Source organism: Scylla paramamosain, chromosome 30, assembly GCF_035594125.1.
Source record: "Scylla paramamosain isolate STU-SP2022 chromosome 30, ASM3559412v1, whole genome shotgun sequence".
NCBI classification, from domain to species: Eukaryota; Metazoa; Arthropoda; class Malacostraca; order Decapoda; family Portunidae; genus Scylla; species Scylla paramamosain.
Genome location: NC_087180.1, coordinates 15,938,090 through 15,949,114, shown reverse-complemented (window position 1 = coordinate 15,949,114; position 11,025 = coordinate 15,938,090). Strand labels below are relative to the sequence as shown.

The 11,025-nt window shown below is 41.7% G+C and overlaps 1 long non-coding RNA gene across 2 annotated transcripts in view; it reads left to right on the top strand.

Moving 5' to 3' along the window:
- LOC135116121 (uncharacterized) overlaps positions 1-11,025 on the top strand; it is a 141,109-nt gene that overhangs the window by 62,760 nt on the left and 67,324 nt on the right. For both annotated transcript variants that reach the window (XR_010276163.1, XR_010276164.1), the window contains exon 3: positions 10,881-10,937. This is a non-coding gene — a long non-coding RNA (uncharacterized LOC135116121). The remainder of the gene's footprint in view (positions 1-10,880; positions 10,938-11,025) is intronic.

Below are 11,025 nucleotides of genomic sequence, written 5' to 3'. Positions count from 1 at the left end.
CATGAAAGATAAAAGTGGGAATAGATAAGGATAAGTGATGATTGATGCAAGAGGAACACGGGGTTAAATAGACGATGCGAGGGGGAATAAATAACGAGAGAGAGAGAGAGAGAGAGAGAGAGAGAGAGAGAGAGAGAGAGAGAGAGAGAGAGAGAGAGAGAGAGTCGATGTTTAAATCATGGCAGATTACCATTAATTAAGGGGAAAAATTCAAGTGATTCCATAAGTATTCTTCCAATTGGTATAAAAGAGTGAGGATTAAAGGGGAGGAGGGGGTGACTGGAGAGGGATGAAGGGGGGAGGGGAGAGACACTGAAGCAAAGAAGGGGATGAGACTGAGAGAAGAAATGAAGGAGGTATGGGTGTGCAGAGGGGATAAAAGAGGGGGAATGGGAGAGACTGGAGGGTGACGGATGGGGAGATGGGAGAAAGAATGAAGTAATGGAAGGATAGAGGAGATAAAAGAGGAGAGAGGATTAGAGGGGAAGAAGAGGAACTTTGAAGGAAAGGATAAGATGGAAGGAAGAATTGAGGGAGGTATGGGGGTACAGAAGGGAGAAAAGAGGGGAGGGGATTAAAGGGTGAAGGGGGAATGGGTATGGGTTAATGGCGGGGAAGGAGGGAAAGGTTTCAATAGCAGGTAAATGAACACACAATTACTGTTCATAAGATTAGTGAGAGTAATCTTCACTTTGTTGGTGGATTAAATTTGATATGATGTATGTTCCTCTCTCCTTCTTTTCCTCCTCCTTCTACTCTTCATCCTTTTCATCGCTTCATGTCTCCTCCTTCATTCATTTTCTTCATCTCTATCTTATTCATTTTCTTCATCACCTGCTAATCTTTTTTTTTATCTGTATCTTCTGTTTTCTTGTTTTTTTCTTTATTTCTACAGTTTTTTGTTTTCCCTCATCTCCTTTTTTTCTTTTCATATTCCTTTACCTCCTAAAACTATTTTTTCTTTTCCTTCTTCTATCTCTTATCTCTTCATCTTCTACTCCTTCCAATATTATTATCCTTCACTTCCTCTCCTCTTACATCCTTTTATTTACCTTCACTTTCTCCATCTCCTCCTCCTCTTCCTCTTCCTCCCTTACTCTTCATTAACTTCTCCAATATCGTCTATTATCCTCTACCTCGTCTTTCACCCTTCCTTTCCTTTGCTTTCCCCCCTGTTTCTCCTCCGCCCTTTCCTTTTAGTCTCATAGGGGGGAGCAGGAGGAGGAGAGGTTCCGCTTAGTCTATCGGAGTCCGAATTGGGTCTGATTTGTGGAGTGAATCGTACCTGTGTGTAATTCCTTTGTCTGCACGAAGGAGAAAGGAAAGGAGAAAAGAAAGGCAGGGAAATGAGACGGAAGAAAAAGGAGGCGTAGGAGTCATTAGAAGATTGGGCGAGGAAAGAAAGGAAAGAGAAACAAACTTACGGAGAAAATGGTCACGAAAGAACAAAGAGGTATTAGAGGAAGGAAAGTTGAGGAAGTAAGAAATTGGAGGGAAGTCAGGAAAAGAGGAAAGGATAAGGAAAGTTAAGAAAATGATAAAGGAAGTAAGTTAATCATTTGTATTTGTTCTTGAGCACAGGCAGGGAAAGGAGGTGTTCTTGAGCACAGGCAGGGAAAGGAGGGAAAGAAGGAAAGGATCAGAAAAAGCTATGAAAATGATAAAGGAAATGAAAAAATAAGCTGTGTTAGTTTTTGATGTGTATATTGAAAGCTTACCTGTTAAAAGTATTTGTAACATTTATATTCCAGAAGGGTTAATAAAAATTCTGTAATTTATTTATTTTTTTGGGTAAGGTTTTGTCTAAGTTTTGTTTTTGAAAGGTCAGGAAAAGTTTGATTCTTGAAGGTTTTGTTGGAGGCTGTTTTTTTTTTTTTAAGTTTTTATAAATTACAAAGATCTAGTGAAAATAAATATCTTACCTTTTTTCTTGAAGTTCTCATGATTTACGTTTATTTTTCATTTTTATAACCTACGATAAAAACTCAAGCTTTTAAAATCTAAGTGTAAATTTAATTCCTGGAGATTTGTTGAGAGTTCCAACCATAAGTGTCTTGGAGAAAGTTTTTTGAGGTGCAGATTGAGGGTGAGTGGGCAGGGGCGCCTCCTGCTCACCGCCTAATGCACTGGTTAATGCGGCGCCTAATGAATGCTGCCGTTAAGGTCCTGCAGATACTCTATACCTGACCACTCCTTCTGTTGTCCCCTTTATAGCTATCATAATCTCTCTCTCTCTCTCTCTCTCTCTCTCTCTCTCTCTCTCTCTCTCTCTCTCTCTCTCTCTCTCTCTCTCTCTCTCTCTCTCTCGCTCTTTCTAATGGAGGCTCGGGGACATTACACCAGCTGACCGCCGACGTTCCTTGTTCGTGTCCGTGTTCACGTCCATTCCACGTCGTCAGCCTTCATTGTTGGGGCTCTCTCTCTCTCTCTCTCTCTCTCTCTCTCTCTCTCTCTCTCTCTCTCTCTCTCTCTCTCTCTCTCTGATATATTTTCTTTCACCTACTACTACTACTACTACTACTACTACTACTACTACTACTACTACTACTACTACTACTACTACTACTACTACTACTACTAAAAGCATTCCTCCTCTTCTTGTTCTGATATATTTTCTTTCACCTACTACTACTACTACTACTACTACTACTACTACTACTACTACTACTACTACTACTACTACTACTACTACTACTACTACTACTACTACTACTAAAAGCATTCCTCCTCTTCTTGTTCTCGTTTCTGTGCTTGTTCGTGTTCTTCGTGTTCTTTTCCTCCTCATTATTATTATCATTATTAATTATCTTTCCACAGAACAAGAAGGGGAGAGACGAGGGTTAGAAAAGATTGGAAGTGAAATAAGGGATAGAGGAATAAAAAAATGAATCACCAAGGAATATACGAGGAACGGAAGGGTAAATAAAGACTAGATAATGGAATTTGTATGGAGGAAAGATAAATGTTGTTGAATTTGGAACATGGTGAGAGAGAGAGAGAGAGAGAGAGAGAGAGAGAGAGAGAGAGAGAGAGAGAGAGAGAGAGAGAGAGAGAGAGAGAGAGAGAGAGAGTCCATTAGAGCAGGGCCAAGCAAAGCATTCCTTCCCTTTCTTTATATTTTTATCTGATGCTACAGACCTGTTATCATTCTCTCTCTCTCTCTCTCTCTCTCTCTCTCTCTCTCTCTCTCTCTCTCTCTCTCTCTCTCTCTCTCTCTCTCTCTCTCTCTCTCTCTCTCTCTCTCTCCCGGAAGTTGAGTTACTAATGTTCCGTTTTTTTTTTTTTTTCGTGTTTGTCAGACGCTGTTCACTTCTGGTGTGTCTTCATTAGGCGAGAACACGCACACACACACACACACGCACGCACACGCACGTGCAAACAAGCAGACATGCACGTAATTATACTTAAACATTTTTTTTGTTCCATCTGTGCGGTTTATTTATTTATTTTTTATTTTTCATTTCGTGTTTCATTCATGTTATACTTTTTGGTTTTATTTCTTGTTCTTGTGTTAAGTTATTGTTCTTTTCTTACTACTACTACTACTACTACTACTACTACTACTACTACTACTACTACTACTACTACTACTACTACTACTACTACTACTACTACTACCATCACTCCACAATTACTTATCCATTACGTGTTAGTACTATCATAGCATCACCATCCATTTCCCTTCCATCTCCTCTTCCATCATATCCTCCTCTTATTTTCTTCCTTTATCACACAGCTGTCACCCTCTTCCTCTCTTTCGTGCCCAGTGCCCTTTCGTCTCCTTCCCTCCCTTCCCTCCATCCCTCCTTTCCTGCCTTCCCTTTCTCCTCCCCTCTTATTGTGCCCACGTCTTGTGCTACGTTGGGAGACTTGCGCATTTTTCCGACCGTTGAGCAATCTCGGGATTTTTAAGACATCCGAATACGGCGCAGACGGGGGCACTCTCGTCAGGCTATGAGCGTAAGGGCGACCTGTGTGTTAGTAATGAGAGAGAGAGAGAGAGAGAGAGAGAGAGAGAGAGAGAGAGAGAGAGAGAGAGAGAGAGAGAGAGAGAGAGAGGGGGGGGTTATGAAAAAGCTGATGAAAAGAGTGAAAAACAAAATTGATCGATGCAAAATCTAATGTAGTAGTGAGAGAGAGAGAGAGAGAGAGAGAGAGAGAGAGAGAGAGAGAGAGAGAGAGAGAGAGAGAGAGATTATTCATGCAGGTAACGTGTCGCATCCCTTCAGCACCTGCCGGAATTTCTCTCTCTCTCTCTCTCTCTCTCTCTCTCTCTCTCTCTCTCTCTCTCTCTCTCTCTCTCTCTCTCACATCTGATGACTCACCTAGCTCCCTGTCTGTTTGTTTACCCACAAAGTTAATTATCTCTTTACCTGGCGGCTCACCTTGCCATTAATTTTTACCTCATAGCCCCACTTACCTGCGCGTCCATTTACGAGTACTTTCATAATCATTCTACGCAAAGACCAGGTAGATTATTTTTACACCTGTCGCTCCCCTGCTTTACCTGTCCACTTAAACTGCCTTTCTCACTCCCCCCAGTCACCGTTATCTTCATTTTCTTTTTTTTTTTTTTTTCCTCTATTGTACTTGTATATATATTTTTTTGTCTGTTGTACTGTTTTCCATTTTTCTTTTTTCCGGCTTTTTCTATTTTTTCTTTCTTTGTCTTTCTCTCTGTCCCCTGTGTTTGCTTTCTCATCTCTTCAATTCTCTTTCCATATTTTTTTTTCTGTTTCATTGTTCCAGTCTTTTCTCTTGTGTTTTCTTTCTCTTCATCTGTTTTTCTTTCCTGTTCTTTATTTTTGTCTTTTTTTGCCTACTGTCTTCTCTCTCTCTTCTTTCCTATTGCTCTTCTTTTCCTCCTGTTTCTTTATTGTTCTCTCTCATCGCTTTGTACTTCTTTCCTATTGCTCTTCTTTTCCTCCTGTTTCTTTATTGTTCTCTCTCATCGCTTTGTATACTTTTCTTTCTTCCTTTCACTTCCATAAATCTTCCTTCCTTGTCTTTTTTTTATCATCCATCTTTCATCTCATTTTCATCCTCTTCCTCTCTTTACTCGGCATCTTTTCCAGCTCCCTTTCCTTTCCCATCTTCGTTCCCTGTCTCGCTTTTTCTTTCCTATTCTTTAAAACCTGTGATTTTTTCGTTCTGTTCCATCCGCTTCTCCTTCTCCCTCCCTCTCCCTCTCTCCCTCTCCTCTCTCTTCGCCACTCTCCCTGCCTGCCTCCGCTTCTCTGCCTCACTCGGTCGTATCAACAAAGAAGTTTAATTAAGATGCAAAGTGGAGCAGAGTTAGCCAAGGCGTGCATTCGATAATGGCGCAAGACGAGTCTAATGCAGCGCTGCGCCTTTAACAGACCGTTATGTACTTACTGCCAGAGAGAGAGAGAGAGAGAGAGAGAGAGAGAGAGAGAGAGAGAGAGAGAGAGAGAGAGAGAGAGAGAGAGAGAGAGAGAGGTGACAAAAATAAATGGCATAGGTAGAATAATGTAAGATAAGGATGACAAACAGGACGAGGCCAAGATAAAGAAAGAACAGTTGCCTTGTTCAAGATTCCGCGCCGCATATTTTTGAAAGTTCCTCCGCGTTTGCTCTTATCTGGCTCCCGTTTTAAGTCGCCGCTGTGATAAGAGAATTATGTGTATTAATATTTATAGATGTAACGTTGCGTGTCTTTAGATTAGGTGCTATAGAGTGTGAAGTTTGGGTTTTGTTATATATTTATTTTTTTTTTCAGCCACTTGTAAAGATTGTATTGCCAAAAAATAGCGAAATATATATTCTTTTTTGTCCCCTTCATTCCTCTACATGCTTATAAAAATTCCGTACTTTGTTTTTAAGGCAGTGAAAGGGTTAAAGAACAGGTGTCAATTATATGATCTGAAAGAAAAAAAAAATCCACATCTACTTTCTTTTTTCCGCGTCCCTGCAAAAACTTCTACAGTGATAAGAGTAATAACAAGGAACTAGCGAGGCAGTGAAATGGTGGAGAGGAAAAATTTCACATCTCTATTCTCTCTTCCACATCAAACAAGAGGTTACGAAAGTGGTCTGTATCGCCTTCGCCAGCTGTCTCTCCTCCCGTTAAGCTGAGATCTTTGCCATGATTACCCCAGCAAGAAGTTACGTGGAAGCTTTATATCAAGTGCACCCGGTATTTTTCCCCTTGTAGATACGTGCATAGCGGCCTGGCTCGCCCAAGTATGGTGTATGCATCTCATTCACTCCCCTTCTATAAAAGACTTCAATCTCTCGCATTCCTATCCAGGTTGTTGCTTCCTTCTTCCTCCCGTGTTGCTTTCTGGTGACTGCCTTTCTCGACTTGATTGCTGCGCCCCCCACCTCCACCCCACCCTTCTCTCTCTCTCTCTCTCTCTCTCTCTCTCTCTCTCGCTCTCGTTCTCGCTCTTGTTCTCCTTTCCTTTCCTCTCCTTCACTCTCCCTCCCACTTCTGCCCGCCCACCTTTCCTCTCTTTTCCTTCTCTCTCCCTCCTTCCTTCTCTCTTTGTCGTTCCCTCTCTGGCATGACTGCACAAAATGTTTTTACACAGAGAGAGAGAGAGAGAGAGAGAGAGAGAGAGAGAGAGAGAGAGAGAGAGAGAGAGAGAGAGAGAGAGAGAGAGAGAGAGAGAGATAGGACAAGCAGACACCAGCAAACATAGATTAAAGTTTATCTCTTACAAATCCTGTCTCTGCAAGCTCGCATCCCGCTATCAATATATATTTTTTTATTCCCTTCCTGGAAAGCTCTGGCCGCGGATGATGCTGACACGAGAGAGAGAGAGAGAGAGAGAGAGAGAGAGAGAGAGAGAGAGAGAGAGAGAGAGAGAGAGAGAGAGAGAATTTTAATATGATTTCAAGAACTTAATCAGGTGTTTTAAAAGTAAATAAACATTTTTTTTTGTTTTATCCCATGTCATATTTCTGTTTCCTGCACAATTTCATTACGTGAATATTGGAACTGTATAATAATGATTGTAAGAATGATAATACACAAGTTTTATATTGGAACTGCATAATAATGATTGTAAGAATGATGATACACAAATTTTGGACGGATGAATAGACAGATAATAAGAAATAAAACTAGTAAGTGTATATGATAAAACCACTCATTATTAAAGGAAAAAAAGCATATATTAACTAAAACTACCTATTTCGCTCGTTAAGGTCACTAGACAAGGACAAGAAAATAAATTAAAACCCTCTAAATTTCCTGTTTTCAAAGTCACATCTTAAAAAGGAATTCAGAATAAGGGAAACTGCAAGAAGCCGCCAGGCCTACACGTGGCGAACCCTTTATAAAACACGTCTACCCATTTGGCCAGTTTAGTTCCCGAGGTGGCTTGATGCGCCTCCCTGAGTACTAAAAGTTGCGGCAGGTGGGCGCAAAAAAGTGAACCACAAATGTACAGAAGTCTAGAGATGAGTGGCGTTGTAATCTTGGTGTCATCAAAGCCGTCACCTCGTTTTCTGTTGGGACATGCATCTTAACACAGCTGGTCAGGGTTGATTTGTTACGCTTACTGGGGACTCGTCTCACACACACACACACACACACACACACACACACACACACATGAACGGTCAGACTCTAAGTGGCTTTTTATTCCAAGTTTTCCAGGAATTTAATGTACCGATTTGCCCCTCCACTGGAACTTTAAGGGGATACTAAGGTAATTTTTAAAGCTTCCTACATGTGTTCTTAGTGTTCCTGGTTAGTGTTAATGTTATGTTTTGATGTTTTTTTTTTCTTTTTTTATGTACGTACGTGTGTTTTACTCTTTGTTCTTTTCTTCCTCACTTCCTCCAGCTTTTCTTGTTTTCTGTTCTTTTCACTCCTTTTATAATCCCTGCCCTTGTCATGTTTTTTTTTATCCTTATCCTGTTTCCATTTTCGTCCATCTCCATTTCTCCTTGCAGTTCTTATCCTTTCTTTTCCTTTTACTCTAATTCTTTAACCATCCTCGTTCTTATCTTTTCTCCTCTTCTCTTCGTCCTGTTTCCCTCCTCTTTCCTCTTCACGCTTCCGCTCTTATCTCCATCTAGTACCATCTCTTTCATCTTTCTTCTTCTTTCTCTTTCTTTCTCTTTCCTCGTTCTACTTCCCTCCTCGCCATCCCCACTTCTTCCTACTGTTCTTTTTTTTGCCCTTTATTCTGATCTCTCCTCATTCTTTATCACTCGTCTCCTTATTTTACTGCCATATTTTTTGTTCTTATCCTCGTCTTCTTTCTTTCCACGTCTCTCTGCTTCCACGTTGCCAAAACATGTCTTCGCATATAATTCAGGTGAAAGTTCGTGATTTTTCTCTTACCTGTTCGCTTCCTACTCCTTATTCGGCACCAATTATAATGACAGACCATTCCGATCTTACAAACCCGAACTGAACATGAGAACTGGGCCGAAATAACCAGGTCTGGGCAGAGAGAGAGAGAGAGAGAGAGAGAGAGAGAGAGAGAGAGAGAGAGAGAGAGAGAGAGAGAGGTGGGAAACGTAGGATAAGCGGTGCCTTTAATATTTTTCTGTGTATTTATTTATGTATTTATGTATCTATCTCTCTATCTATCTATCTGTCAGTCTGTCTATCTATCTATCTATCTATCAACATATTTTTTTGCATTTTTTCTCTTTCTTTTATCTTTATATGTGTGTGTGTGTGTGTGTGTGTGTGTGTGTGTGTGTGTACAAGACCTGAACTAAGCTCATGTGGTCTTGTCCGTCCCCATGTGTGTGTGTGTACGTGTCTGTCTGTCTGTGTGTGCATGGCTGTCTGTACGCGAGCAGGGAACAGCTATATTGGAGGTGCGGAGGAACAAACCCGCACATTTCCCTGCGGTTCGGGTCGCTCTGGCCGGATAGAGAATTCAATCCTGCCATAATGTATTCCACGACCACATGCAATCGGCAAAACAGGATTTACGGAATATTCTGATCATAAGACAAAGGCGGAATGGCGCGTTTCGGGAACCTGTACCTGGAAATAAAGAGTGGAGTATTGCGGATGAGACTTACCTTTCTAACTCAACCCGCCACACACATCACAGGTATTCCGGCTCTAATTAGGGGGGACAGGTGAGCCAATTAACCTGAGTGTAGGATTATGAAAGTGTTCAACAGCGAGTGAGAGACAATAGGTGAGACACACACACACACACACACACACACACACACACACACACACACACACACAAAGAGAGAAAGGCTTATATTCACAGCCACACTACGTATTTTACTGAGCTTTGGTAATAGTGGTGATGATAGCGGTGGTGGTGGTGGTGGTGACATCAGTAAGGTCGAGATGTCACTGGAAGAACACAGAACTGGTGGTCTTATAGCTGCCGAGGTCTCGCTTCTACTACAAAGGTCAAAGGTGGAAACGTGGACGGATAAAGGTCATGCTTGTAGCGGGGAATTGCGTTCAGGTCACCCTTATATGAGAGGAGGATCTGATCGCTTATAAAATTGAAACGAGGACGATTCGATCCCTTATGATAGGAGTGGAACCTCTATTTTACACTGTACGTGATGTCATTTACTGAAAAAAGTACAGGGCTGTTTGTAAATTAGTGACGCATAGAGGAAGTCATAATACCAGGGAGAGAGAGAGAGAGAGAGAGAGAGAGAGAGAGAGAGAGAGAGAGAGAGAGAGAGAGAGAGAGAGAGAGAGAGAGAGATCTAAAGATTCTAATTTACATATTGATGAGATAAAATAAATAGATGCATAAATCGATAAATATATAAACAGACAGAAAGAGATAGACATATAGATAGATAGACATATAGATAGATAGACCGAGAGAGAGAGAGAGAGAGAGAGAGAGAGAGAGAGAGAGAGAGAGAGAGAGAGAGAGAGAGAGAGAGAGAGAGAGAGAGAGAGAGAGGCCCTCGTATTTGCACCTGTTTGAGAATGCAGGTGGTCTGGGGCAGGTCCCACTTATAGAACATCTGCGCGACTTTATGGCTGGTAATGACAGCTCGTGTATTGGAGAGAGAGAGAGAGAGAGAGAGAGAGAGAGAGAGAGAGAGAGAGAGAGAGAGAGAGAGAGAGAGAGAGAGAGAGAGAGAGAGAGAGAGAGAACAAGTGAAGGGAAGACGCGGGGGAAAGAAAGGTGAGGTATGAAATAGGGATAGGTGTTTGGAAAAGGGTTATGAGAAGGTAAATGTCAAGAAGAAGAGGAGGAGGAGGAGGAGGAGGAGGAGGAGGAGGAGGAGGAGGAGGAGGATAGATAAAGTAAGAAATAAGGAAAGGAGAAATAATTTGTCGAGAGAGAGAGAGAGAGAGAGAGAGAGAGAGAGAGAGAGAGAGAGAGAGAGAGAGAGAGAGAGAGAGAGAGAGAGAGAGAGAGAGAGAGTTGACCTTTCTTTTATTAGTAGCGAGACAAAGAGAAAAAGGAACAGACTCAAATAATGACCACGTTCGGGTTTCTTTCTCGGTGCCTTTGTCGCAGGCCTAATTGTGTCCGGTGTGTGTGTGTGTGTGTGTGTGTGTGTGTGTGTGTGTGTGTGTGTGTGTGTGTGTGTGTGTGTGTGACTGTCTGTCTGTCTGTCTGTCTGTCTGTTTGTGTGTGCTGGTCTCTCTCCCTTTTAAATATTGGTTAGTTCATGTGTGTGTGTGTCTGCCTGTCTGTCATTCTGTTTGTCTGTCTGTCTATCTGTCTGTCTGTGTGTCCTGTCTGCTTATTCACTCTCCCTGATAGTTTTGACTCAGTTTTAGTCACTCAGTTCCGCTTTTCTGATAAATAGGCGGATAATTGAGCATTTTTCTCCATAATTTCACGTTTTTATATCAGTTTTTGTCTGTGTGTCTGTCTGTCCGTTTCTCTTCTTGAACATTGATTTGGTCACGGTACTAATGCTTCTTCTCTTAATTACAGGTAAGGGTTCGTGCAAGGAGGCAGTACCTGAGAACTGGGCAGGTGTGAAGGTCATAGGTAAGTGTTCCTTCTCCCTTCCGCCGCTTGTCTGCAGGGATCACTTTGCAAGTCGAAGTAGGAAAGGTAGAGTGTGTGTTTAAGATTA